This window comes from Schistocerca cancellata, unplaced genomic scaffold (assembly GCF_023864275.1).
Source record: "Schistocerca cancellata isolate TAMUIC-IGC-003103 unplaced genomic scaffold, iqSchCanc2.1 HiC_scaffold_1147, whole genome shotgun sequence".
Classification (NCBI taxonomy): Eukaryota; Metazoa; Arthropoda; class Insecta; order Orthoptera; family Acrididae; genus Schistocerca; species Schistocerca cancellata.
In genome coordinates, this window is record NW_026047146.1 from 5,573,761 (window position 1) to 5,598,890 (window position 25,130).

Sequence of the window (25,130 nt, forward strand, 5' to 3'; positions counted from 1 at the left end):
CATCTCTCGCTCCCTCACATTGAAGAATTAACACAGAAATTGCGTCGCTATGAAATACTATGCGTTATAGGAATTCCCCTTCTAAATCAAGGTGCGTTTCTATGGAAACGACAGGATTTTCTTTTGGGATACGAGTATCTCATTTCCGATGCACTATTCCTTCTATACTGCATCTCTCGCTCTCCCTTATTGACGAATTAACACAGAAAATGCGTCCCTGTGAAATACTATGGGTTATAGGAATTCTCCTTCTAAATCGAGGAACGTTTCTATGGAAACGACAGGTTTTTCTTTTGGGATACGAGTATCTCATTTCCGATGCACTATTCCTTCTTTACTGCATCTCTCGCTCCCTCTTATTGCCGAATTAACACAGAAATTGCGTCGCTATGAAATACTATGGGGCCTAGGAATTCTCCATCTAAATCGATGAACGTTTCTATGGAAACGACAGGATTTTCTTTTGGGATACGAGTATCTCCTTTCCGATGCACTATTCCTTCTTTACTGCATGTCTCGCTCCCTCTTATTGACGAATTAACACAGAAATTGCGTCGCTATGAAATACTATGGGTTATAGGAATTCTCCTTCTAAATCGAGGAACGTTTCTATGGAAACGACAGGATTTTCTTTTGGGATACGAGTATCTCCTTTCCGATGCACTATTCCATCTTTACTGCATCTCTCGCTCCCTCACATTGAAGAATTAACACAGAAATTGCGTCGCTATGAAATACTATGGGTTATAGGAATTCTCCTTCTAAATCGAGGAACGTTTCTATGGAAACGACCGGATTTTCTTTTGGGATACGAGTATCTCCTTTCCGATGCACTATTCCTTCTTTACTGCATCTCTCGCTCCCTGTTATTGACGAATTAACACAGAAATTGCGTCGCTATGAAATACTATGGGTTATAGGAATTCTCCTTCAAAATCGAGGAATGTTTCTATGGAAACGAAGGGATTTTCTTTTGGGATACGAGTATCTCAATTCCGATGTACTATTCCTTCTTCACTGCATCTCTCGCTCCCTCTTATTGACGAATTAACACAGAAATTGCAACGCTATGAAATACTATGGGTCATAGGAATTCTCCTTGTAAATCGAGGAACGTTTCTATGGAAACGACAGGATTTTCTTTTGGGATACGAGTATCTCCTTTCCGATGCACTATTCCTTCTTTACTGCATCTCTCGCTCCCGCTTATTGACGAATTAACACAGAAATTGCGTCGCTATGAAATGCTATGGGTCATAGGAATTCTCCTTCTAAATCGAGGAACGTTTCTATGGAAACGACAGGATTTTCTTTTGGGATACGAGTATCTCCTTTCCGATGCACTATTCCTTCTTTACTGCATCTCTCGCTCCCTCTTATTGACGAATTAACACAGAAATTGTGTCGCTATGAAATACTATGGGTTATAGGAATTCTCCTTCTAAATCGAGGAGCGTTTCAATGGAAACGACAGGATTTTCTTTTGGGATACGAGTATCTCCTTTCCGATGCACTATTCCTTCTTTACTGCATCTCTCGCTCCCTCACATTGAAGAATTAACACAGAAATTGCGTCGCTATGAAATACTATGCGTTATAGGAATTCCTCTTCTAAATCGAGGTGCGTTTCTATGGAAACGACAGGATTTTCTTTTGGGATGCGAGTATCTCATTTCCGATGCACTATTCCTTCTTTACTGCATCTCTCGCTCATTCTTATTGACGAATTAACACAGAAAATGCGTCCCTATGAAATATTATGGGTTATAGGAATTCTCCTTCTAAATCGAGGAACGTTTCTATGGAAACGACAGGATTTTCTTTTGGGATACGAGTATCTCTTTTCCGATGCACTATTCCTTCTTTACTGCATCTCTCGCTCCCTCTTATTGACGAATTAACACAGTAATTGCGTCGCTATGAAATACTATGCGTTATAGGAATTCCCCATCTAAATCGAGGTACGTTTCTATGGAAACGACAGGATTTCCTTTTGGGATACGAGTATCTCCTTTCCGATGCACTATTCCTTCTTTACTGCATCTCTCGCTCCCTCTTATTGACGAATTAACACAGAAATTGCGTCGCTATGAAATACTATGGGTTATAGGAATTCTCCTTCTAAATCGAGGAACGTTTCTATGGAAACGACAGGATTTTCTTTTGGGATACGAGTATCTCCTTTCCGATGCACTATTCCTTCTTTACGGCATCTCTCGGGCCCTCACATTGAAGAATTAACACAGAAATTGCGTCGCTATGAAATACTATGCGTTGTAGGAATTCCCCTTCTAAATCGAGGAACGTTTCTATGGAAACGACAGGATTTTCTTTTGGGATACGAGTATCTCCTTTCCGATGCACTATTCCTTCTTTACTGCATCTCTCGCTCCCGCTTATTGACGAATTAACACAGAAATTGCGTCGCTATGAAATACTTTGGGTTATAGGAATTCTCCTTCTAAATCGAGGAACGTTTCTATGGAAACGACAGGATTATCTTTTGGGATACGAGTATCTCCTTTCCGATGCACTATTCCTTCTTTACTGCATCTCTCGCTCCCTCTTATTGACGAATTAACACAGAAATTGCGTCGCTATGAAATACTATGGGTTATAAGAATTCTCCTTGTAAATTGAGGAACGTTTCTATGGAAACGACAGGATTTTCTTTTGGGATACGCGTATCTCCTTTCCGATGCACTATTCCTTCTTTACTGCATCTCTCGCTCCCTCACATTGAAGAATTAACACAGAAATTGCGTCGCTATGAAATACTATGCGTTATAGGAATTCCCCTTCTAAATCGAGGAACGTTTCTATGGAAACGACAGGATTTTCTTTTGGGATAAGAGTATCTCCTTTCCGATGCACTATTCCTTCTTTACTGCATCTCTCGCTCCGTCTTATTGACGAATTAACACAGAAATTGCGTTGCTATGAAATACTATGGGTTATAGGAATTCTCCTTCTAAATCGAGGAACGTTTCTATGGAAACGACGTGATTTTCTTTTGGGATACGAGTATCTTCTTTCCGATGCACTATTCCTTCTTTACTGCATCTCTCGCTCCCTCTTCTTGACGAATTAACACAGAAATTGCGTCGCTATGAAATACTATGGGTTATAGGAATTCTCCTTCTAAATCGAGGAACGTTTCTATGGAAACGACAGGATTTTCTTTTGGGATACGAGTATCTCCTTTCCGATGCACTATTCCTTCTTTACTGCATCTCTCGCTCCCTCACATTGAAGAATTAACACAGAAATTGCGTCGCTATGAAATACTATGCGTTATAGGAATTCCCCTTCTAAATCGAGGAACGTTTCTATGGAAACGACAGGATTTTCTTTTGGGATAAGAGTATCTCCTTTCCGATGCACTATTCCTTCTTTACTGCATCTCTCGCTCCGTCTTATTGACGAATTAACACAGAAATTGCGTTGCTATGAAATACTATGGGTTATAGGAATTCTCCTTCTAAATCGAGGAACGTTTCTATGGAAACGACAGGATTTTCTTTTGGGATACGAGTATCTTCTTTCCGATGCACTATTCCTTCTTTACTGCATCTCTCGCTCCCTCTTATTGACGAATTAACACAGAAATTGCGTCGCTATGAAATACTATGGGTTATAGGAATACTCCATCTAAATCGAGGAACGTTTCTATGGAAACGACAGGATTTTCTTTTGGGATACGAGTATCTCCTTTCCGATGCACTATTCCTTCTTCACTGCATCTCTCGCTCCCTCACATTGAAGAATTAACACAGAAATTGCGTCGCTATGAAATACTATGCGTTATAGGAATTCCCCTCCTAAATCGAGGAACGTTTCTATGGAAACGACAGGATTTTCTTTTGGGATACGAGTATCTCCTTTCCGATGCACTATTCCTTCTTTACTGCATCTCTCGCTCCCTTTTATTGACGAATTAACACAGAAATTGCGTCGCTATGAAATACTATGCGTTATAGGAATTCCCCTTCTAAATCGAGGTACGTTTCTATGGAAACGACAGGATTTTCTTTTGGGATACGAGTATCTCCTTTCCGATGCACTATTCCTTCTTTACGGCATCTGTCGGGCCCTCACATTGAAGAATTAACACAGAAATTGCGTCGCTATGAAATACTATGCGTTGTAGGAATTCCCCTTCTAAATCGAGGAACGTTTCTATGGAAACGACAGGATTTTCTTTTGGGATACGAGTATCTCCTTTACGATGCACTATTCCTTCTTTACTGCATCTCTCCCTCCCTCTTATTGACGAATTAACACAGAAATTGCGTCGCTATGAAATACTATGGGTTATAGGAATTCTCCTTCTAAATCGAGGAACGTTTCTATGGAAACGACAGGATTTTCTTTTGGGATACGAGTATCTCCTTTCCGATGCACTATTCCTTCTTTACTGCATCTCCTGCTCCCTCACATTGAAGAATTAACACAGAAATTGCGTCGCTATGAAATACTATGCGTTATAGGAATTCCCCTTCTAAATCGAGGTGCGTTTCTATGGAAACGACAGGATTTTCTTTTGGGATACGAGTATCTCATTTCCGATGCACTATTCCTTCTTTACTGCATCTCTCGCTCATTCTTATTGACGAATTAACACAGAAAATGCGTCCCTATGAAATACTATGGGTTATAGGAATTCTCCTTCTAAATCGAGGAACGTTTCTATGGAAACGACAGGATTTTCTTTTGGGATACGAGTATCTCTTTTCCGATGCACTATTCCTTCTTTACTGCATCTCTCGCTCCCTCTTATTGCCGAATTAACACAGAAATTGCGTCGCTATGAAATACTATGGGTCCTAGGAGTTCTCCTTCTAAATCGATGAACGTTTCTATGGAAACGACAGGATTTCCTTTTGGGATACGAGTATCTCCTTTCCGATGCACTATTCCTTCTTTACTGCATCTCTCGCTCCCTCTTATTGACGAATTAACACAGAAATTGCGTCGCTATGAAATACTATGGGTTATAGGATTTCTCCTTCTAAATCGAGTAACGTTTCTATGGAAACGACAGGATTTTCTTTTGGGATACGAGTATCTCCTTTCCGATGCACTATTCCTTCTTTACGGCATCTCTCGGGCCCTCACATTGATGAATTAACACAGAAATTGCGTCGCTATGAAATACTATGCGTTGTAGGAATTCCCCTTCTAAATCGAGGAACGTTTCTATGGAAACGACAGGATTTTCTTTTGGGATACGAGTATCTCCTTTCCGATGCACTATTCCTTCTTTACTGCATCTCTCGCTCCCTCTTATTGACGAGTTAACACAGAAATTGCGTCGCTATGAAATACTTTGGGTTATAGGAATTCTCCTTCTAAATCGAGGAACGTTTCTATGGAAACGACAAGATTTTCTTTTGGGATACGAGTATCTCTTTTCCGATGCACTATTCCTTCTTTACTGCATCTCTCGCTCCCTCTTATTGACGAATTAACACAGAAATTGCGTCGCTATGAAATACTATGGTTTATAGGAATTCTCCTTCTAAATCGAGGAGCGTTTCTATGGAAACGACAGGATTATCTTTTGGGATACGAGTATCTCCTTTCCGATGCACTATTCCTTCTTTACTGCATCTCTCGCTCCCTCTTATTGACGAATTAACACAGAAATTGCGTCGCTATGAAATACTATGGGTTATAAGAATTCTCCTTGTAAATCGAGGAACGTTTCTATGGAAACGACAGGATTTTCTTTTGGGATACGCGTATCTCCTTTCCGATGCACTATTCCTTCTTTACTGCATCTCTCGCTCCCTCACATTGAAGAATTAACACAGAAATTGCGTCGCTATGAAATACTATGCGTTATAGGAATTCCCCTTCTAAATCAAGGTGCGTTTCTATGGAAACGACAGGATTTTCTTTTGGGATACGAGTATCTCATTTCCGATGCACTATTCCTTCTTTACTGCATCTCTCGCTCCCTCTTATTGACGAATTAACACAGAAAATGCGTCGCTATGAAATACTATGGGTCCTAGGAATTCTCCATCTAAATCGATGAACGTTTCTATGGAAACGACAGGATTTTCTTTTGGGATTCGAGTATCTCCTTTCCGATGCACTATTCCTTCTTTACTGCATCTCTCGCTCCCTCACATTGAAGAATTAACACAGAAATTGCGTCGCTATGAAATGCGATGCGTTATAGGAATTCCCCTTCTAAATCGAGGAACGGTTCTATGGAAACGACAGGATTTTCTTTTGGGATACGAGTATCTCCTTTCCGATGCACTATTCCTTCTTTACTGCATCTCTCGCTCCCTCTTATTGACGAATTAACACAGAAATTGCGTCGCTATGAAATACTATGCGTTTTAGGAATTCCCCTTCTAACTCGAGGTACGTTTCTATGGAAACGACAGGATTTTCTTTTGGGATACGAGTATCTCCTTTCCGATGCACTATTCCTTCTTTACGGCATCTGTCGGGCCCTCACATTGAAGAATTAACACAGAAATTGCGTCGCTATGAAATACTATGCGTTGTAGGAATTCCCCTTCTAAATCGATGAACGTTTCTATGGAAACGACAGGATTTTCTTTTGGGATACGAGTATCTCCTTTCCGATGCACTATTCCTTCTTTACTGCATCTCTCGCTCCCTCTTATTGACGAATTAACACAGAAAATGCGTCCCTGTGAAATACTATGGGTTATAGGAATTCTCCTTCTAAATCGAGGAACGTTTCTATGGAAACGACAGGTTTTTCTTTTGGGATACGAGTATCTCATTTCCGATGCACTATTCCTTCTTTACTGCATCTCTCGCTCCCTCTTATTGCCGAATTAACACAGATATTGCGTCGCTATGAAATACTATGGGTCCTAGGAATTCTCCATCTAAATCGATGAACGTTTCTATGGAAACGACAGGATTTTCTTTTGGGATACGAGTATCTCCTTTCCGATGCACTATTCCTTCTTTACTGCATCTCTCGCTCCTCTTATTGACGAATTAACACAGAAATTGCGTCGCTATGAAATACTATGGTTTGTAGGAATTCTCCTTCTAAATCGAGGAACGTTTCTATGGAAACGACAGGATTTTCTTTTGGGATACGAGTATCTCCTTTCCGATGCACTATTCCTTCTTTACTGCATCTCTCGCTCCCTCACATTGAAGAATTAACACAGAAATTGCGTCGCTATGAAATACTATGCGTTATAGGAATTCCCCTTCTAAATCGAGGAACGTTTCTATGGAAACGACAGGATTTTCTTTTGGGATAAGAGTATCTCCTTTCCGTTGCACTATTCCTTCTTTACTGCATCTCTCGCTCCGTCTTATTGACGAATTAACACAGAAATTGCGTCGCTATGAAATACTATGGGTTATAGGAATTCTCCTTCTAAATCGAGGAACGTTTCTATGGAAACGACAGGTTTTTCTTTTGGGATACGAGTATCTCCTTTCCGATGCACTATTCCTTCTTTACTGCATCTCTCGCTCCCTCTTATTGACGAATTAACACAGAAATTGCGTCGCTATGAAATACTATGGGTTATAGGAATTCTCCTTCTAAATCGAGGAACATTTCTATGGAAACGACAGGATTTTCATTTGGGATACGAGTATCTCATTTCCGATGCACTATTCCTTCTTTACTGCATCTTTCGCTCCCTCTTATTGGCGAATTAACACAGAAAATGCGTCCCCATGAAATACTATGGGTTATAGGAATTCCCCTTCTAAATCGAGGAACGTTTCTATGGAAACGACAGGATTTTCTTTTGGGATACGAGTATCTCCTTTCCGATGCACTATTCCTTCTTTACTGCATCTCTCGCTCCCTCACATTGAAGAATTAACACAGAAATTGCGTCGCTATGAAATACGATGCGTTATAGGAATTCCCCTTCTAAATCGAGGAACGTTTCTATGGAAACGACAGGATTTTCTTTTGGGATACGAGTATCAGCTTTCCGATGCACTATTCCTTCTTTACTGCATCTCTCGCTCCCTCTTATTGCCGAATTAACACAGAAATTGCGTCGCTATGAAATACTATGCGTTATAGGAATTCCCCTTTTAAATCGAGGTACGTTTCTATGGAAACGACAGGATTTTCTTTTGGGATACGAGTATCTCCTTTCCGATGCACTATTCCTTCTTTACGGCATCTGTCGGGCCCTCACATTGAAGAATTAACACAGAAATTGCGTCGCTATGAAATACTATGCGTTGTAGGAATTCCCCTTCTAAATCGAGGAACGTTTCTATGGAAACGACAGGATTTTCTTTTGGGATACGAGTATCTCTTTTCCGATGCACTATTCCTTCTTTACTGCATCTCTCGCTCCCTCTTATTGACGAATTAACACAGAAATTGCGTCGCTATGAAATACTTTGGGTTATAGGAATTCTCCTTCTAAATCGAGGAACGTTTCTATGGAAACGACAGGATTTTCTTTTGGGATACGAGTATCTCTTTTCCGATGCACTATTCCTTCTTTACTGCATCTCTCGCTCCCTCTTATTGACGAATTAACACAGAAATTGCGTCGCTATGAAATACTATGGGTTATAGGAATTCTCCTTCTAAATCGAGGAGCGTTTCTATGGAAACGACAGGATTATCTTTTGGGATACGAGTATCTCCTTTCCGATGCACTATTCCTTCTTTACTGCATCTCTCGCTCCCTCTTATTGACGAATTAACACAGAAATTGCGTCGCTATGAAATACTATGGGTTATAAGAATTCTCCTTGTAAATCGAGGAACGTTTCTATGGAAACGACAGGATTTTCTTTTGGGATACGCGTATCTCCTTTCCGATGTACTATTCCTTCTTTACTGCATCTCTCGCTCATTCACATTGAAGAATTAACACAGAAATTGCGTCGCTATGAAATACTATGCGTTATAGGAATTCCCCTTCTAAATCAAGGTGCGTTTCTATGGAAACGACAGGATTTTCTTTTGGGATACGAGTATCTCATTTCCGATGCACTATTCCTTCTTTACTGCATCTCTCGCTCCCTCTTATTGACGAATTAACACAGAAAATGCGTCCCTGTGAAATACTATGTGTTATAGGAATTCTCCTTCTAAATCGAGGAACGTTTCTATGGAAACGACAGGTTTTTCTTTTGGGATACGAGTATCTCATTTCCGATGCACTATTCCTTCTTTACTGCATCTCTCGCTCCCTCTTATTGCCGAATTAACACAGAAATTGCGTCGCTATGAAATACTATGGGTCCTAGGAGTTCTCCATCTAAATCGATGAACGTTTCTATGGAAACGACAGGATTTTCTTTTAGGTTACGAGTATCTCCTTTCCGATGCACTATTCCTTCTTTACTGCATGTCTCGCTCCCTCTTATTGACGAATTAACACAGAAATTGCGTCGCTATGAAATACTATGGGTTATAGGAATTCTCCTTCTAAATCGAGGAACGTTTCTATGGAAACGACAGGATTTTCTTTTGGGATACGAGTATCTCCTTTCCGATGCACTATTCCTTCTTTACTGCATCTCTCGCTCCCTCACATTGAAGAATTATCACAGAAATTGCGTCGCTATGAAATACTATGCGTTATAGGAATTCCCCTTCTAAATCGAGGAACGTTTCTATGGAAACGACAGGATTTTCTTTTGGGATAAGAGTATCTCCTTTCCGATGCACTATTCCTTCTTTACTGCATCTCTCGCTCCGTCTTATTGACGAATTAACACAGAAATTGCGTCGCTATGAAATACTATGGGTTATAGGAATTCTCCTTCTAAATCGAGGAACGTTTCTATGGAAACGACAGGATTTTCTTTTGGGATACGAGTATCTCCTTTCCGATGCACTATTCCTTCTTTACTGCATCTCTCGCTCCCTCTTATTGACGAATTAACACAGAAATTGCGTCGCTATGAAATACTATGGGTTATAGGAATTCTCCATCTAAATCGAGGAACGTTTCTATGGAAACGACAGGATTTTCTTTTGGGAAACGAGTATCTCCTTTCCGATGCACTATTCCTCCTTTACTGCATCTTTCGCTCCCTCTTATTGGCGAATTAACACAGAAAATGTGTCCCTATGAAATACTATGGGTTATAGGAATTCTCCTTCTAAATCGAGGAACGTTTCTATGGAAACGACAGGATTTTCTTTTGGGGTACGAGTATCCCCTTTCCGATGCACTATTTCTTCTTTACTGCATCTCTCGCTCCCTCTTATTGACGAATTAACACAGAAATTGCGTCGCTATGAAATACTATGGGTTATAGGAATTCTCCTTCCAAATCGAGGGGCGTTTCTATGGAAACGACAGGATTTTCTTTTGGGATACGAGTATCTCCTTTCCGATGCACTATTCCTTCTTTACTGCATCTCTCGCTTCCTCACATTGAAGAATTAACACAGAAATTGCGTCGCTATGAAATACTATGCGTTATAGGAATTCCCCTTCTAAATCGAGGAACGTTTCTATGGAAAAGACAGGATTTTCTTTTGGGATACGAGTATTTCCTTTCCGATGCACTATTCCTTCTTTACTGCATCTCTCGCTCCCTCTTATTGACGAATTAACACAGAAATTGCGTCGTTATGTAATACTATGGGTTATAGGAATTCTCATTCTAAATCGAGGAACGTTTCTATGGAAACGACAGGAATTTCTTTTGGGATACGAGTATCCCCTTTCCGATGCACTATTCCTTCTTTACTGCATGTCTCGCACCCTCTTATTGACGAATTAACACAGAAATTGCGTCGCTATGAAATACTATGGGTTATAGGAAATCTCCTTGTAAATCGAGGAACGTTTCTATGGAAACGACAGGATTTTCTTTTGGGATACGAGTATCTCCTTTCCGATGCACTATTCCTTCTTTACTACATTCTCGCTACCTCACATTGAAGGATTAACACAGAAATTGCGTCGCTATGAAATACTTAGCGTTATAGGAATTCCCCTTCTAAATCGAGGTACGTTTCTATAGAAACGACAGGATTCTCTTTTGGGATACGAGTATTTCATTTCCGATGCACTATTCCTTCTTTACTGCATCTCTCGCTCCCTCTTATTGACGAATTAACACAGAAAATGCGTCCCTATGAAATACTATGGGTTATAGGAATTCTCCTTCTAAATCGAGGAACGTTTCTATGGAAACGACAGGATTTTCTTTTGGGACACGAGTATCTCCTTTCCGATGCACTATTCCTTCTTTACTGCATCTCTCGCTCATTCTTATTGACGAATTAACACAGAAAATGCGTCCCTATGAAATACTATGGGTTATAGGAATTCTCCTTCTAAATCGAGGAACGTTTCTATGGAAACGACAGGATTTTCTTTTGGGACACGAGTATCTCCTTTCCGATGCACTAATCCTTCTTTACTGCATCTCTCGCTCCCTCTTATTGACGAATTAACACAGAAATGGCGTCGCTATGATATACTATGGGTCGTAGGAATTCTCCTTGTAAATCGAAGAACGTTTCTATGGAAACGACAGGAATTTCTTTTGGGATCCGAGTATCTCCTTTCCGATGCACTATTCCTTCTTTACTGCATCTCTCGCTCCCTCACATTAAAGAATGAACACAGAAATTGCGTCGCGATGAAATACAATGGGTTATAGGAATTCTCCTTCTAAATCGAGGAACGTTTCTATGGAAACGACAGGATTTTCTTTTGGGATACGAGTATCTCCTTTCCGATGCACTATTCCTTCTTTACTGCATCTCTCGCTCCCTCACATTGAAGAATTAACACAGAAATTGCGTCGCTATGAAATACTATGCGTTATAGGAATTCCCATTCTAAATCGAGGAACGTTTCTATGGAAACGACAGGATTTTCTTTTGGGATACGAGTATCTCCTTTCCGATGCACTATTCCTTCATAACTGCATCTCTCGCTCCCTCTTATTGACGAATTAACACAGAAATTGCGTCGCTATGAAATACTATGCGTTATAGGAATTCTCCTTCTAAATTGAGGAACGTTTCTATGGAAACGACAGGATTATCTTTTGTGATACGAGTATCTCCTTTCCGATGCACTATTCCTTCTTTACTGCATCTCTCGCTCCCTCACATTGAAGAATTAACACAGAAATTGCGTCGCTATGATGTACTATGGGTTATAGGAATTCCCCTTCTAAATCGAAGTACGTATCTATGGAAACGACAGGATTTTCTTTTGGGATACGAGTATCTCATTTCCGATGCACTATTCCTTCTTTACTGCATCTCTCGCTCCCTCTTATTGACGAATTAACACAGAAATTGCGTCGCTATGAAATACTATGCGTTATAGGAATTCCCCTTCTAAATCGAGGAGCGTTTCTATGGAAACGACAGGATTATCTTTTGGGATACGAGTATCTCCTTTCCGATGCACTATTCCTTCTTTACTGCATCTCTCGCTCCCTCACATTGAAGAATTAACACAGAAATTGCGTCGCTATGAAATACTATGCGTTATAGGAATTCCCCTTCTAAATCAAGGTGCGTTTCTATGGAAACGACAGGATTTTTTTTTGGGATACGAGTATCTCATTTCCGATGCACTATTCCTTCTTTACTGCATCTCTCGCTCCCTCTTATTGACGAATTAACACAGAAAATGCGTCCCTGTGAAATACTATGGGTTATAGGAATTCTCCTTCTAAATCGAGGAACGTTTCTATGGAAACGACAGGATTTTCTTTTGGGATACGAGTATCTCATTTCCGATGCACTATTCCTTCTTTACTGCATGTCTCGCTCCCTCTTACTGACGAATTAACACAGATATTGCGTCGCTATGAAATACTATGGGTTATAGGAATTCTCTTTCTAAATCGAGGAACGTTTCTATGGAAACGACAGGATTTTCTTTTGGGATACGAGTATCTCCTTTCCGATGCACTATTCCTTCTTTACTGCATCTCTCGCTCCCTCACATTGAAGAAATAACACAGAAATTGCGTCGCTATGAAATACTATGCGTTATAGGAATTCCCCTTCTAAATCGAGGTACGTTTCTATGGAAACGACAGGATTTTCTTTTGGGATACGAGTATCTCCTTTCCGATGCACTATTCCTTCTTTACTGCATCTCTCGCTCCCTCTTATTGACGAATTAACACAGAAATTGCGTCGCTATGAAATACTTTGGGTTATAGGAATTCTCCTTCTAAATCGAGGAACGTTTCTATGGAAACGACAGGATTATCTTTTGGGATACGAGTATCTCTTTTCCGATGCACTATTCCTTCTTTACTGCATCTCTCGCTCCCTCTTATTGACGAATTAACACAGAAATTGCGTCGCTATGAAATACTATGGGTTATAGGAATTCTCCTTCTAAATCGAGGAGCGTTTCTATGGAAACGACAGGATTATCTTTTGGGATACGAGTATCTCCTTTCCGATGCACTATTCCTTCTTTACTGCATCTCTCGCTCCCTCACATTGAAGAATTAACACAGAAATTGCGTCGCTATGATGTACTATGGGTTATAGGATTTCCCCTTCTAAATCGAAGTACGTTTCTATGGAAACGACAGGATTTTCTTTTGGGATACGAGTATCTCATTTCCGATGCAATATTCCTTCTTTACTGCATCTCTCGCTCCCTTTTATTGTCGAATTAACACAGAAAATGCGTCCCTATGAAATACTATGGGTTATAGGTATTCTCCTTCTAAATCGAGGAACGTTTCTATGGAAACGACAGGATTTTCTTTTGGGATACGAGTATCTCCTTTCCGATGCACTATTCCTTCTTTACTGCATGTCTCGCTAACTCTTATTGACGAATTAACACAGAAATTGCGTCGCTATGAAATACTATGGGTTATAGGAATTCTCTTTCTAAATCGAGGAACGTTTCTATGGAAACGACAGGATTTTCTTTTGGGATACGAGTATCTCCTTTCCGATGCACTATTCGTTCTTTACTACATTCTCGCTCCCTCACATTGAAGAATTAACACAGAAATTGCGTCGCTATGAAATACTTAGCGTTATAGGAATTCCCCTTCTAAATCGAGGTACGTTTCTATGGAAACGACAGGATTTTCTTTTGGGATACGAGTATCTCATTTCCGATGCACTATTCCTTCTTTACTGCATCTCTCGCTCCCTCTTATTGACGAATTAACACAGAAAATGCGTCCCTATGAAATACTATGGGTTATAGGAATTCTCCTTCTAAATCGAGGAACGTTTCTATGGAAACGACAGGATTTTCTTTTGGGACACGAGTATCTCCTTTCCGGTGCACTAATCCTTCTTTACTGCATCTCTCGCTCCCTCTTATTGACGAATTAACACAGAAATGGCGTCGCTATGATATACTATGGGTCGTAGGAATTCTCCTTGTAAATCGAAGAACGTTTCTATGGAAACGACAGGATTTTCTTTTGGGATACGAGTATCTCCTTTCCGATGCACTATTCCTTCTTTACTGCATCTCTCGCTCCCTCACATTAAAGAATTAACACAGAAATTGCGTCGCGATGAAATACTATGGGTTATAGGAATTCTCCTTCTAAATCGAGGAACGTTTCTATGGAAACGACAGGATTTTCTTTTGGGATACGAGTATCTCCTTTCCGATGCACTATTCCTTCTTTACTGCATCTCTCGCTCCCTCTTATTGACGAATTAACACAGAAATTGCGTCGCTATGAAATACTATGCGTTATAGGAATTCTCCTTCTAAATTGAGGAACGTTTCAATGGAAACGACAGGATTATCTTTTGTGATACGAGTATCCCCTTTCCGATGCACTATCCCTTCTTTACTGCATCTCTCGCTCCCTCACATTGAAGAATTAACACAGAAATTGCGTCGCTATGATGTACTATGGGTTATAGGAATTCCCCTTCTAAATCGAAGTACGTTTCTATAGAAACGACAGGATTTTCTTTTGGGATACGAGTATCTCATTTCCGATGCAATATTCCTTCTTTACTGCATCTCTCGCTCCCTTTTATTGTCGAATTAACACAGAAAATGCGTCCCTATGAAATACTATGGGTTATAGGTATTCTCCTTGTAAATCGAGGAACGTTTCTATGGAAACGACAGGATTTTCTTTTGGGATACGAGTATCTCCTTTCCGATGCACTATTCCTTCTTTACTGCATCTCTCGCTCCCTCAAATTGACGAATTAACACAGAAATTGCGTCGCTATGAAATACGATGCGTTATAGGAATTCCCCTTCAAAATCGAGGAACGTTTCTATGGAAACGACAGAATTTCTTTTGGGATACGAGTATCTCCTTTCCGATGCACTATTCCTTCTTTACTGCATCTCTCGCTCCCTCTTATTGACGAATTAACACAGAAATTGCGTCGCTATGAAATACTATGCGTTATAGGAACTCCCCTTCTAAATCGAGGTACGTTTCTATGGAAACGACAGGATTTTCTTTTGGGATACGAGTATCTCATTTCCGATGCACTATTCCTTCTTTACTGCATCTCTCGCTCCCTCTTATTGACGAATTAACACAGAAAATGCGTCCCTATGAAATACTATGGGTTATAGGAATTCTCCTTCTAATTCGAGGAACGTTTCTATGGAAACGACAGGATTTTCTTTTGGGATACGAGTATCTCCTTTCCGATGCACTATTCCTTCTTTACTGCATCTCTCGCTCCCTCTTATTGACGAATTAACACAGAAATTGCGTCGCTATAAAATACTTTGGGTTATAGGAATTCTCCTTCTAAATCGAGGAACGTTTCTATGGAAACGACAGGATTTTTTTTTGGGGTACGAGTATCTCTTTTCCGATGCACTATTCCTTCTTTACTGCATATCTCGCTCCCTCTTATTGACGAATTAACACAGAAATTGCGTCGCTATGAAATACTATGGGTTATAGGAATTCTCCTTCTAAATCGAGGAGCGTTTCTATGGAAACGACAGGATTATCTATTGGGATACGAGTATCTCCTTTCCGATGCACTATTCCTTCTTTACTGCATCTCTCGCTCCCTCACATTGAAGAATTAACACAGAAATTGCGTCGCTATGAAATACTATGCGTTATAGGAATTCCCCTTCTAAATCAAGGCGCGTTTCTATGGAAACGACAGGATTTTTTTTTGGGATACGAGTATCTCATTTCCGATGCACTATTTCTTCTTTACTGCATCTCTCGCTCCCTCTTATTGACGAATTAACACAGAAAATGCGTCCCTGTGAAATACTATGGGTTATAGGAATTCTCCTTCTAAATCGAGGAACGTTTCTATGGAAACGACAGGATTTTCTTTTGGGATACGAGTATCTCATTTCCGATGCACTATTCCTTCTTTACTGCATGTCTCGCTCCCTCTTATTGACGAATTAACACAGAAATTGCGTCGCTATGAAATACTATGGGTTATAGGAATTCTCTTTCGAAATCGAGGAACGTTTCTATGGAAACGACAGGATTTTCTTTTGGGATACGAGTATCTCCTTTCCGATGCACAATTCCTTCTTTACTGCATCTCTCGCTCCCTCACATTGAAGAAATAACACAGAAATTGCGTCGCTATGAAATACTATGCGTTATAGGAATTCTCCTTCTAAATCGAGGTACGTTTCTATGGAAACGACAGGATTTTCTTTTGGGATACGAGTATCTCCTTTCCGATGCACTATTCCTTCTTTACTGCAACTCTCGCTCCCTCTTATTGACGAATTAACACAGAAATTGCGTCGCTATGAAATACTATGGGTTATAGGAATTCTCCTTCTAAATCGAGGAGCGTTTCTATGGAAACGACAGGATTATCTTTTGGGATACGAGTATCTCCTTTCCGATGCACTATTCCTTCTTTACTGCATCTCTCGCTCCCTCACATTGAAGAATTAACACAGAAATTGCGTCGCTATGATGTACTATGGGTTATAGGAATTCCTCTTCTAAATCGAAGTACGTTTCTATGGAAACGACAGGATTTTCTTTTGGGATACGAGTATCTCATTTCCGATGCACTATTCCTTCTTTACTGCATCTCTCGCTCCCTTTTATTGTCGAATTAACACAGAAAATGCGTCCGTATAAAATACTATGGGTTATAGGTATTCTCCTTCTAAATCGAGGAACGTTTCTATGGAAACGACAGGATTTTCTTTTGGGATACGAGTATCTCCTTTCCGATGCACTATTCCTTCTTTACTGCATGTCTCGCTCCCTCTTATTGACGAATTAACACAGAAATTGCGTCGCTATGAAATACTATGGGTTATAGGAATTCTCTTTCTAAATCGAGGAACGTTTCTATGGAAACGACAGGATTTTCTTTTGGGATACGAGTAGCTCCTTTCCGATGCACTATTCCTTCTTTACTGCATCTCTCGCTCCCTCACATTGAAGAAATAACACAGAAATTGCGTCGCTATGAAATACTATGCGTTATAGGAATTCCCCTTCTAAATGGAGGAACGTTTCTATGGAAACGACAGGATTTTCTTTTGGGATAAGAGTATCTCCTTTCCGATGCACTATTCCTTCTTTACTGCATCTCTCGCTCCGTCTTATTGACGAATTAACACAGAAATTGCGTCGCTATGAAATACTATGGGTTATAGGAATTCTCCTTCTAAATCGAGGAACGTTTCTATGGAGACGACAGGATTTTCTTTTGGGATACGAGTATCTCCTTTCCGATGCACTATTCCTTCTTTACTGCATCTCTCGGTCCCTTTTATTGACGAATTAACACAGAAATTGCGTCGCTATGAAATACTATGGGTTATAGGAATTCTCCATCTAAATCGAGGAACGTTTCTATGGAAACGACAGGATTTTCTTTTGGGATACGAGTATCTCCTTTCCGATGCACTATTCCTTCTTCACTGCATCTCTCGCTCCCTCACATTGAAGAATTAACACAGAAATTGCGTCGCTATGAAGTACTATGCGTTATAGGAATTCCCCTCCTAAATCGAGGAACGTTTCTATGGAAACGATAGGATTTTCTTTTGGGGTACGAGTATCCCCTTTCCGATGCACTATTTCTTCTTTACTGCATCTCTCGCTCCCTCTTATTGACGAATTAACACAGAAATTGCGTCGCTATGAAATACTATGGGTTATAGGAATTCTCCTCCTAAATCGAGGAACGTTTCTATGGAAACGACAGGATTTACTTTTGGGATACGAGTATCTCCTTTCCGATGCACTATTCCTTCTTTACTGCATCTCTCGCTCTCTCTTATTGACGAATTAACACAGAAATGGCGTCGCTATGAAATACTATGTGTCATAGGAATTCTCCTTCTAAATCGAGGAACGTTTCTATGGAAACGACAGGACTTTCTTTTGGGATACGAGTATCTCCTTTCCGATGCACTATTCCTTCTTTACTACGTCTCTCGCTCCCTCACATTGAAGAATTAACACAGAAATTGCGTCGCTATGAAATACTATGCGTTATAGGAATTCCCCTTCTAATTCGAGGAATGTTTCTATGGAAACGTCAGGATTTTCTTTTGGGATACGAGTATCTCCTTTCCGATGCACTATTCCTTCTTTACTGCATCTCTCGCTCCCTCGCATTGACGAATTAACACAGAATTTGCATCGCTATGAAATACTATGCGTTATAGGAATTCCCCTTCTAATTCTAGGAACGTTTCTATGGAAACGACAGGATTTTCTTTTGGGATACGAGTATCTCCTTTCCGATGCACTATTCCTTCTTTACTGCATCTCTCGCTCCCTCTTATTGACGAATTAACACAGAAATTGCGTCGCTATGAAATACTATGTGTTATAGGAATTCTCCTTCTAAATCGAGGAGCGTTTCTATGGAAACGACAGGATTTTCTTTTGGGATACGAGTATCTCCTTTCCGATGCACTATTCCTTCTTTACTGCATCTCTCGCTTCCTCACATTGAAGAATTAACACAGAAATTGCGTCGCTATGAAATACTATGCGTTATAGGAATTCCCCTTCTAAATCGAGGATCGTTTCTATGGAAACGACAGGATTTTCTTTTGGGATACGAGTATTTCCTTTCCGATGCACTATTCCTTCTTTACTGCATCTCTCGCTTCCTCTTATTGACGAATTAACACAGAAATTGCGTCGTTATGTAATACTATGGGTTATAGGAATTCTCCTTCTAAATCGAGGAACGTTTCTATGGAAACGACAGGATTTTCTTTTGGGATACGAGTATCTCCTTTCCGATGCACTATTCCTTCTTTACTGCATGTCTCGCACCCTCTTATTGACGAATTAACACAGAAATTGCGTCGCTATGAAATACTTTGGGTTATAGGAAATCTCCTTGTAAATCGAGGAACGTTTCTATGGAAACGACAGGATTTTCATTTGGGATACGAGTATCTCCTTTCCGATGCACTATTCCTTCTTTACTACATTCTCGCTCCCTCACATTGAAGAATTAACACAGAAATTGCGTCGCTATGAAATACTTAGCGTTATAGGAATTCCCCTTCTATATCGAGGTACGTTTCTGTAGAAACGACAGGATTTTCTTTTGGGATACGAGTATCTCCTTTCCGATGCACTATTCCTTCTTTACTGCATCTCTCGCTCCCTCGCATTGACGAATTAACACAGAATTTGCATCGCTATGAAATACTATGCGTTATAGGAATTCCCCTTCTAATTCGAGGAACGTTTCTATGGAAACGACAGGATTTTCTTTTGGGATACGAGTATCTCCTTTCCGATGCACTATTCCTTCTTTACTGCATCTCTCGCTCCCTCTTATTGACGAATTAACACAGAAAATGCGTCCCTATGAAATACTATGGGTTATAGGAATTCTCCTTCTAAATCGAGGAACGTTTCTATGGAAACGACAGGATTTTCTTTTGGGACACGAGTATCTCCTCTCCGATGCACTATTCCTTCTTTACTGCATCTCTCGCTCCCTCTTATTGACGAATTAACACAGAAATGGCGTCGCTATGATATACTATGGGTCGTAGGAATTCTCCTTGTAAATCGAAGAACGTTTCTATGGAAACGACAGGATTTTCTTTTGGGATACGAGTATCTCCTTTCCGATGCACTATTCCTTCTTTACTGCATCTCTCGCTCCCTCACATTAAGGAATTAACACAGAAATTGCGTCGCGATGAAATACTATGGGTTATAGGAATTCTCCTTCTAAATCGAGGAACGTTTCTATGGAAACGACAGGATTTTCTTTTGGGATTCGAGTATCTCCTTTCCGATGCACTATTCCTTCTTTACTGCATCTCTCGCTCCCTCACATTGAAGAATTAACACAGAAATTGCGTCGCTATGAAATACTATGCGTTATAGCAATTCCCCTTTCAAAATCGAGGAACATTTCTATGGAAACGAAAGGATTCTCTTTTGGGATACGAGTATCTCCTTTCCGATGCACTATTCCTTCTTTACTGCATCTCTCGCTCCCTCTTATGGACGAATTAAACCAGAATTTGCATCGCTATGAAATACTATGGGTTATAGGAATTCTCCTTCTAAATCGAGGAACGTTTCTGTGGAAACGATAGGATTTTCTTTTGGGGTACGAGTATCCCCTTTCCGATGCACTATTTCTTCTTTACAGCATCTCTCGCTCCATCTTATTGCCGAATTAACACAGAAATTGCGTCGCTATGAAATACTATGGGTTATAGGAATCCTCCTCCTAAATCGAGGAACGTTTCTATGGAAACGACAGGATTTACTTTTGGGATACGAGTATCTCCTTTCCGATGCACTATTCCTTCTTTACTGCATCTCTCGCTCCCTCTTATTGACGAATTAACACAGAAATGGCGTCGCTATGAAATACTATGTGTTATAGGAATTCTCCTTCTAAATCGAGGAACGTTTCTATGGAAACGACAGGACTTTCTTTTGGGATACGAGTATCTCCTTTCCGATGCACTATTCCTTCTTTACTGCGTCTCTCGCTCCCTCACATTGAAGAATTAACACAGAAATTGCGTCGCTATGAAATACTATGCGTTATAGGAATTCCCCTTCTAATTCGAGGAACGTTTCTATGGAAACGACAGGATTTTCTTTTGGGATACGAGTAACTCCTTTCCGATGCACTATTCCTTCTTTACTGCATCTCTCGCTCCCTCGCATTGACGAATTAACACAGAATTTGCATCGCTATGAAATACTATGCGTTATAGGAATTCCCCTTCTAATTCGAGGAACGTTTCTATGGAAACGACAGGATTTTCTTTTGGGATACGAGTATCTCCTTTCCGATGCACTATTCCTTCTTTACTGCATCTCTCGCTCCCTCTTATTGACGAATTAACACAGAAATTGCGTCGCTATGAAATACTATGCGTTATAGGAATTCCCCTTCTAAATCGAGGAACATTTCTATGGAAACGACAGGATTTTCTTTTGGGATACGAGTATTTCCTTTCCGATGCACTATTCCTTCTTTACTGCATCTCTCGCTTCCTGTTATTGACGAATTAACACAGAAATTGCGTCGTTATGTAATACTATGGGTTATAGGAATTCTCCTTCTAAATCGAGGAACGTTTCTATGGAAACGACAGGATTTTCTTTTGGGATACGAGTATCTCCTTTCCGATGCACTATTCCTTCTTTACTGCATGTCTCGCACCCTCTTATTGACGAATTAACACAGAAATTGCGTCGCTATGGAATACTATGGGTTATAGGAAATCTCCTTGTAAATCGAGGAACGTTTCTATGGAAACGACAGGATTTTCTTTTGGGATACGAGTATCTCCTTTCCGATGCACTATTCCTTCTTTACTACATTCTCGCTCCCTCACATTGAAGAATTAACACAGAAATTGCGTCGCTATGAAATACTTAGCGTTATAGGAATTCCCCTTCTAAATCGAGGTACGTTTCTATAGAAACGACAGGATTTTCTTTTGGGATACGAGTATCTCATTTCCGATGCACTATTCCTTCTTTACTGCATCTCTCGCTCCCTCTTATTGACGAATTAACACAGAAAATGCGTCCCTATGAAATACTATGGGTTATAGGAATTCTCCTTCTAAATCGAGGAACGTTTCTATGGAAACGACAGGATTTTCTTTTGGGACACGAGTATCTCCTCTCCGATGCACTATTCCTTCTTTACTGCATCTCTCGCTCCCTCTTATTGACGAATTAACACAGAAATGGCGTCGCTATGATATACTATGGGTCGTAGGAATTCTCCTTGTAAATCGAAGAACGTTTCTATGGAAACGACAGGATTTTCTTTTGGGATACGAGTATCTCCTTTCCGATGCACTATTCCTTCTTTACTGCATCTCTCGCTCACTCACATTAAAGAATTAACACAGAAATTGCGTCGCGATGAAATACTATGGGTTATAGGAATTCTCCTTCTAAATCGAGGAACGTTTCTATGGAAACGACAGGATGTTCTTTTGGGATACGAGTATCTCCTTTCCGATGCACTATTCCTTCTTTACTGCATCTCTCGCTCCCTCACATTGAAGAATTAACACAGAAATTGCGTCGCTATGAAATACTATGCGTTATAGGAATTCCCCTTCTAAATCGAGGAACGTTCCTATGGAAACGACAGGATTTTCTTTTGGGATACCAGTATCTCCTTTCCGATGCACTATTCCTTCATAACTGCATCTCTCGCTCCCTCTTATTGACGAATTAACACAGAAATTGCGTCGCTATGAAATACTATGCGTTATAGGAATTCTCCTTCTAAATTGAGCAACGTTTCTATGGAAACGACAGGATTATCCTTTGGGATACGAGTATCTCCTTTCCGATGCACTATTCCTTTTTTACTGCATCTCTCGCTCCCTCACTTTGAAGAATTAACACAGAAATTGCGTCGCTATGATGTACTATGGGTTATAGGAATTCCCCTTCTAAATCGAAGTACGTTTCTATGGAAACGACAGGATTTTCTTTTGGGATACGAGTATCTCATTTCCGATGCAATATTCCTTCTTTACTGCATCTCTCGCTCCCTTTTATTGTCGAATTAACACAGAAAATGCGTCCCTATGAAATACTATGGGTTATAGGAATTCTCCTTCTAAATCGAGGAACGTTTCTATGGAAACGACAGGATTTTCTGTTGGGATACGAGTATCTCCTTTCCGATGCACTATTCCCTCTTTACTGCATCTCTCGCTCCTTCAAATTGACGAATTAACACAGAAATTGCGTCGCTATGAAATACGATGCGTTATAGGAATTCCCCTTCTAAATCGAGGAACGTTTCTATGGAAACGACAGGATTTTCTTTTGGGATACGAGTATCTCCTTTCCGATGCACTATTCCTTCTTTACTGCATCTCTCGCTCCCTCTTATTGACGAATTAACACAGAAATTGCGTCGCTATGAAATACTATGCGTTATAGGAATTCCCCTTCTAAATCGAGGTACGTTTCTATGGAAACGACAGGATTTTCTTTTGGGATACGAGTATCTCATTTCCGATGCACTATTCCTTCTTTACTGCATCTCTCGCTCCCTCTTATTGACGAATTAACACAAAAAATGCGTCCCTATGAAATACTATGGGTTATAGGAATTCTCCTTCTAATTCGAGGAACGTTTCTATGGAAACGACAGGATTTTCTTTTGGGATACGAGTATCTCCTTTCCGATGCACTATTCCTTCTTTACTGCATCTCTCGCTCCCTCTTATTGACGAATTAACACAGAAATTGCGTCGCTATGAAATACTATGTGTTATAGGAAGTCTAATTCTAAATCGAGGAAAGTTTCTATGGAAACGACAGGATTTTCTTTTGGGATACGAGTATCTCCTTTCCGATGCACTATTCCTTCTTTACTGCATCTCTCGCTCCCTCACATTGAAGAATTAACACAGAAATTGCGTCGCTATGAAATACTATGCGTTATAGGAATTCCCCTTCTAAATCGAGGAACGTTTCTATGGAAACGACAGGATTTTCTTTTGGGATACGAGTATCTCCTTTCCGATGCACTATTCCTTTTTTACTGCATCTCTCGCTCCCTCTTATTGACGAATTATCACAGAAAATGCGTTCCTATGAAATACAATGGGTTATAGGAATTCTCCTTCTAAATCGAGGAACGTTTCTATGGAAACGACAGGATTTTCTTTTGGGATACGAGTATCTCCTTTCCGATGCACTATTCCTTCTTTACTGCATCTCTCGCTCCCTCTTATTGACGAATTAACACAGAAATTGCGTCGCTATGAAATACTATGGGTTATAGGAATTCTCCTTCTAAATCGAGGAACGTTTCTATGGAAACGTCAGGATTTTCTTTTATGATACGAGTATCTCCTTTCCGATGCACTATTCATTCTTTACTACATTCTCGCTCCCTCACATTGAAGAATTAACACAGAAATTGCGTCGCTATTAAATACTATGCGTTATAGGAATTCCCCTTCTAAATCGAGGTACGTTTCTATGGAAACGACAGGATATTCTTTTGGGATACGAGTATCTCCTTTCCGATGCACTATTCCTTCTTTACTGCATCTCTCGCTCCCTCTTATTGACGAATTAACACAGAAAATGCGTCCCTATGAAATACTATGGGTTATAGGAATTCTCCTTCTAAATTGAGGAACGTTTCTATGGAGACGACAGGATTTTCTTTTGGGATACGAGTATCTCCTTTCCGATGCACTATTCCTTCTTTACTGAACTCTCGCTCCCTCTTATTGACGAATTAACACAGAAATGGCGTCGCTATGAAATACTATGGGTCGTAGGAATTCTCCTTGTAAATCGAAGAACGTTTCTATGGAAACGACAGGATTTTTTTTTGGGATACGAGTATCTCCTTTCCGATGCACTATTCCTTCTTTACTGCATCTCTCGCTACCTCACATTAAAGAATTAACACAGAAATTGCGTCGCTATGAAATACTATGGCTTATAGGAATTCTCCTTCTCAATCGAGGAACGTTTCTATGGAAACGACAGGATTTTCTTTTGGGATACGAGTATCTCCTTTCCGATGCACTATTCCTTCTATACTGCATCTCTCGCTCCCTCACATTGAAGAATTAACACAGAAATTGCGTCGCTATGAAATACTATGCGTTATAGGAATTCCCCTTCTAAATCGAGGAACGTTTCTATGGAAACGACAGGATTTTCTTTTGGGATACGAGTATCTCCTTTCC